Raw genomic sequence first — 5905 nt, 5'->3', positions numbered from 1 at the left:
AAAAAAAAAAAAAAAAAAAAAGAAGTGCTGAAAAGCACAACCAAAGGGAGAATGACTTTCTCACAGTGTAATTCAATGACATCGAATGCTCCATGTTCTTCTCTACTGAAGGTCATGGCTGGCCTTAATTAAGGGTAAATAATTACCTCTTCTCAGAGTGGGCGGGAAAGGCAGGGCAAGAAGTAGGCCCTAGAGCAGACTGCAGCCCTGCTGCATCTAATTGCTCCAGTGGCCAATACCAGGTGGAAAGCATGGCCTTGGTGATAAAAATGGAGGCAAGCGTGGTGCCATTTTCAGACTGCTTAGTAGTTCAGAGGCACTGAAGCCCCGCAGGGGAAGTGGGGTAGAGTTGAGGGACTGGTCCAGATCATGAAGGCTTTGCAAATTGCACATATTCACTCAGTAAAGTGCAAGCACTGAAATATATAAATACATATATATATGTGTGTGTGTGTGTGTGTAATTTTTTAATACACAGAGTCTTGCTCTGTTGCCATGACTGGAGTGCAGTGGTACAATCCTAGCTCCCTGCAGCCTCAAACTTCTGGGTGAAAGAGATTCTCCTGCCTCAGCCTTCTGAGTACCTGGGACTACGGGCATGTGCCATCATGCCCAGCTAACTAAAAAATATTTCTTGGTATGTTACCCAGGCTGGTCTCAAACTCTCCTGGTCTCAAGCGATCCTCCTGCCTCAGCCTCCCAAAGTGCTGGGGTTACAGGTGTGAGCTACCATGCCCCACCTACTGAAATATATTAAAGAGAGGAATGATATGACAGCAATAATAGCTGTTATTAGTAGTGCACTAACTATGCACTAGTCATGGAATCTTCTTAACAACTCTGGGGTAACACTATCCCTGTTCTACAAATGGGAAAACTGAGGCTGAACGAGGTTCAGTAGTTTTCCCAAATGTGGTAGACTGACCACAGTTCTCCTCTCCTCCCTGCCTGTCACATTGTGGTCACTTTGCTAAGTAACTTTGCAGCACCTCTTATTAAGAGAGAAATCCGTTTTCCTGGCCACTGGCCTTGTGATCTACTTGGACCACAATAGTGCCATTGGCAGTATGATAGGTCAGTTCCAAGCCTGGGCCTCAAGAGATCTCATCAGTTTCCACTTATTCTTTGGGAACCCTGTTGTTGCCATGTGCACAGGGCTAGGCCTGCCTTCTGCAGAATGAGAGGAGTCCGTTTGTTCCAACTGAGGCCCAGGCATGGGACAGAGCCCAGCCGAGATCAGCAGAGCCACCACTTCAGTCTAGATGAGACCAGAAAAATCATCCCCACTGACTGATGGACTCATGAGCAGTACAGATGGTGTTCTTTTTATTTTTATTTATTTATTTGAGATAGAGTCTCCCTCTGTTGCCCAGGCTAGAGTGCAGTGGCGCAATCTCGGCTCACTGTAACTTCTGCCTCCCGGGTTCAAGCAATTCTCCCGGGTTCAAGCCTCCTGAATAGCTGGAACTACTGGCACACGCCACCAGGCCCTGCTAAGTTTTGTATTTTTAGTAGAGATAGTGTTTCACCATATTGGCCATGCTGGTCTTGAACTCCTGACCTCAAATGATCCACCTGCCTTGGCCTCCCAAAGTGCTGGGATTACAGGTGTGAGCCACCATGCCCGGCCAAGAGTAGTGTTCTTTTAAGCAATTAAGTTTTGGAGTGGCTTTGGTTACTAAAAGGTAACTAGACAGCTAAGATAAGCCAGTGAGTAAATGCTGGAGTTGAGATTTGTTCCAGCTGTCACCACTACCCCTGCTATATATAGTTTTTCTTTTTTCTTTTCTTTAGGCAGGGTCTTCCTCTGTCGCCTGGGCTGGAGTACAGTGGTGTGAGCATGGCTCACTGCAGCCTTGACCTCCAGGGCTCAAGTGATCCCCCAACTTCAGCCTCCTGAGTAGCTAGGACCACAGGCATGCACCGCCATGCTCAGCTAATTTTTACATTTTTGTAGAGAAGGGGTCTTGCTATGCTGCCCAGGCTGCTCTCGAACTCCTGACTTTAAGCCATCTTTCCACCTTGGCCTCCCAAAGTGCTGGGATTACAAGTGTGATCCACTGCACTGGCCCATTTATTTTCCTGAGTGTCATTTCTCACAAACACTCAGGTTTCCCATTTATGTTGGTATGCACCATTTCTTCAGTACAACCACTCACAACTTTCCACTCACAAGGAATCACAATCAGCTGCCCCGCACCACCACCACCTCCACCACCTCATAAAGATTTGATCGATACCCTAGCAGAGCATAGATAGAGAAATGGCAGGGAGAGATTTGTCTCTGCAAGCAAATTTTCCACAAGTGACACCTTCAATAATTCTTCATTCTTTTTTTTTTTAGATGGAGTCTTGCTCTGTCTCCCAGGCTGGAGTACAGTGGCGCAATCTTGGCTCACTGCAACCTCCACCTCCCAGGTTCAAGTGATTCTCCTGCCTCAGCCTCCTGAGTAGCTGGGATTACAGGCAGGTACCACTATGCCCAGCTAATTTTTTGTATTTTTAGTAGAGATGGGGTTTCACTGTGTTAGCCAGCATGGTCTCGATCTCTCGACCTTGTGATTTGCCCGCTTCAGCATCCCAAAGTGCTGGGATTCCAGCATGAGCCACTGTGCCCAGCCTCACCTTCAATAATTCTTGCAAGGTAGTAGCTCAATCAGAGGCAATTTTGACCAACTAGAAGACACTGACAATGTTTGGAGACATATTTTATTGTCATAACCGGGGAGGGAGTGCTACGAGCCTATAGCTGGGTAGAGGCCAGGGATACTGCAAAAGAAACATCCTACAATGTACCAAACAGCCCCTCAGGACAAAGAATTATCCTCCCCAAAATGTCAATAGTGCCAAGGTTGAGAAACGATTTTAAGGTAATATGGAACAAGACCACTGTTATGACTGTGAAGAAAACACCTTTGAGCAGTAGATCTCGAGCCCGGCTACACATTAGATTCACCAGCGAATTAAAAACCAATAACAACCTAACACTCCACTCTGATTCTCAGTCTCTGACTCAACTGGGGTGGGACCATTTACAAATTCTTTCCAGGCTGAATGTGGTGGCTCATGCCTGTAATCCCAGTGCTTTAGGAGACAAAGGCAGGAAGATTGCTTGAGGCCAGGAGTTTATGACCAGTCTGGGCAACATAGCAAGATCCCATCTCTGTAAGAAAAAAAAAAAATGAGCCAGGTTTAACTGCATGCACTTGTAGTCCCAGCTACTCGGGAGGCTGAGGTGGGAGGATTACTTTAGCCCAGGAGTTCAAGGCTGCAGTGAGCTATGATTGCACGCACCACTGCAGTCCAGCCTGGGTGACAGAGTGAGAACTTGTCTCTAAAATAAATAAATAAAAAATAAATAAATAAAGTTAGTTTGCCCTTCCTCCTCATCAGATCAGTCTCTCCACTTCAAATCTTGCCCCTCTGATGTTAGAATCTGCCTGTAACCCTCCCCCTGATTCTGCGGAGCCTTGTACCTTACTTCTCCTGGCTTCTGTCTGTCCCCACTTCTGTTCTCCCCTACCCTTGCCGCAATCAAACACTTTTTCTCTGATGCAAAACCCTACCTGCTCACAGATTTCCATAAGCTCTTCATATACAGAAAACTTTTTGGGATTTCTTACAGGCTGTGTGTGTGTGTGTGTGTGTGTGTGTGTGCGTGTGCCCGTGTGTGCGTGCGCATGTGTGAGATTTGGGGATTACTGCAAGGCACCCTACACACAAGAGTCTTCTGATATCTCCCTTCTTTATTTTTTATTTTATTATTTAGAGACAGGGTCGCACTCTGTCTCCCACTCTGGAGTGCAGTGGTATGATCTCGGCTCACTACAATCTCCAATTCCAAGTTGCAAGTGATTCTCCTTCCTCAGCCTCCCGAATAGTTGGGATCACAGGTGAGTGCCACCATGCCCAGCTAATTTTTGTATTTTTAGTAGAGATGAGATTTCGCCATGTTGGCCAGGCAGGTCTCAAACTCCTGACCTCAGGTGATCCACCTGCCTCCACCTCCCAAAGTGCTGGGATTACAGGTGTGAGCCACTGCGTCCGGCCTCCTTACCTTCATTTCTGCTTCTCTTCTGATCACTACAGAGTTAACTCAACAGGCTTGGGAATGGTTAAACCCTGCACATCTCAGAGGAAGGACTGGCCCTTCACCTGTTCTTGCAATATAACTGCTAAGCCCTCAAAATATTCTGCCTGGTAAGAGGACTTTTCTATATCTGGGGCCTTAAGCCATGCCAGATAGTTGATGCTAACAACATGATTTATGGTGTGGGCCTGAGGTCATGCTGTATCAGCCTGACCTCTGGAGGGGCTGGACACGGGGTAACTAATCCCCAGTAAAAGCCATGGACACAAAGGCTCAGGTGAGCTTCCCCGGTTGGCAATGTTCTGTGTGTGTTGTCACACATCATTGCTGGGAGAATTAAGCACTACACATATAACTCTCTAGGAGGTTACAGCTAGAAACTCCTGCCTGCATTCTGCCCTGAGCACCTTTTTCCTTTGCTGATTTTATTTATCTATTTATTTATTTTTGAGATGGAGTCTTGCTCTGTCACCTAGGCTGGAATGCAGTGGCGTGATCTCGGCTCACTGCAACCGCCGCCTCCTGGGTTCAAATGATTCTCCTGCCTCAGCCTCCTGATTAGCTGGGACCACAGGCATGTGCTATCACACCTGGCTAATTTTTGTATTTTAGTAGAGACGGAGTTTTGCCATGTTGACCAGGCTGCTTCTTGAACTCCTGAGCTCAAGTGACCTGCCTGCCTTGACCTCCCAAAATGCTGGGGTTACAGGCATGAGCTACCGAGCCCGGCCCCTTTGCTGATTTTTAATTGGTATCCTTCCACTGTACTGAGCTGTAACTGTGAATACAACAGCTTTTTTGAGTTCTGCGAGCCTTTGCAGCAAATCGTCAAACCTGAGGGTGTCTTGGGGACTCCCCAACACATCTTCACACTCCCTCTTCTCTCTTCTCACTTCCTGTGGAGTAAACTAAAGGAGGCCTCTGCTTGCCTCTTGTAAGGCAGTTCTGAACACACTGAGATCATTTGTGAACTCAGATCCTCTTCTAAACAATTCACCAAGAAAATTCTTTCAAATAAACCCAGTGCTCTTCATGGAGGTGATGCTGGTGAAAATGATTTTCTCCAGCTTATTACATACTTTTGCAGAAGCTCCTGTTTAAGAGTTTGAGCATGTGTGTGTGTGTGTACCTACACACCACCACATATACGCATGCTCACAACTGTCATGCCTCGAACCAGGACTAAGAGTTACTCTATTACCAGAATCGAGAAATCATTTCTACCTATTGTGAAGCCAATGAAAGGACAATGGAAAAATCTGGTGCGGTGGCTCACGCCTGTAATCCCAGCACTTTGGGAGGCCGAGGCAGGCAGATCACGAGGTGAAAAGATTGGGACCATCCTGGCCAACATGGTGAAACCCTGTCTCTACTAAAAACACAAAAATTAGCTGGGCATGGTGGTGGGTGCCTGTAATCCCAGCTACTTGGGAGGCCGAGGCAGGAGAATCGCTTGAACCCAGGAGGCAGAGGTTGCCATGAGCCAAGATCGTGCCACTGCACACTCCAGCCTGGTGACAGAGTGAGATTCCTTCTCAAAAAAAAAAAAAAAAAAAAAAAAAAAGAAAAGAAAAAGGAGAAAAAGAAAGTACAATGAAAAATACCAGCATGGCCGGGCCGGGCTCAGTGGCTCGCGCCTGTAATCCTAGCACTTTGGGAGGCCAAGGTGGGTAGATCACCTGAGGTCAGGAGTTCAAGACCAGCCTGGCCATCATGGTGAAACCCCATCTTTAAAAAAGAAAGAAAGAGAAAGAAAGAAAGAAAAAGAAAGAAAGAAAGAAAGAAAGAAAGAAAGAAAGAAAGAGAAAGAGAAAA

General features: G+C 46.6%; 1 protein-coding gene and 1 pseudogene across 2 annotated transcripts in view; one reads left to right on the top strand and one right to left on the bottom strand.

Annotated features, from left to right (window-relative positions):
* The window catches only part of LOC116526416, a 9423-nt pseudogene extending 4147 nt beyond the window's left edge, over positions 1-5276 (top strand).
* TNRC6A (trinucleotide repeat containing adaptor 6A) overlaps positions 1-5905 on the bottom strand; it is a 221969-nt gene that overhangs the window by 160688 nt on the left and 55376 nt on the right. The gene's annotated exons all lie outside the window — the stretch shown is intronic.

Source organism: Sapajus apella, unplaced genomic scaffold (assembly GCF_009761245.1).
Source record: "Sapajus apella isolate SASKATOON/1434 unplaced genomic scaffold, GSC_monkey_1.0 scaffold51, whole genome shotgun sequence".
NCBI lineage: Eukaryota > Metazoa > Chordata > Mammalia > Primates > Cebidae > Sapajus > Sapajus apella.
The sequence above is the reverse complement of the archived record's forward strand: the minus strand, read 5'-3'. Positions and strand labels throughout refer to the sequence as shown.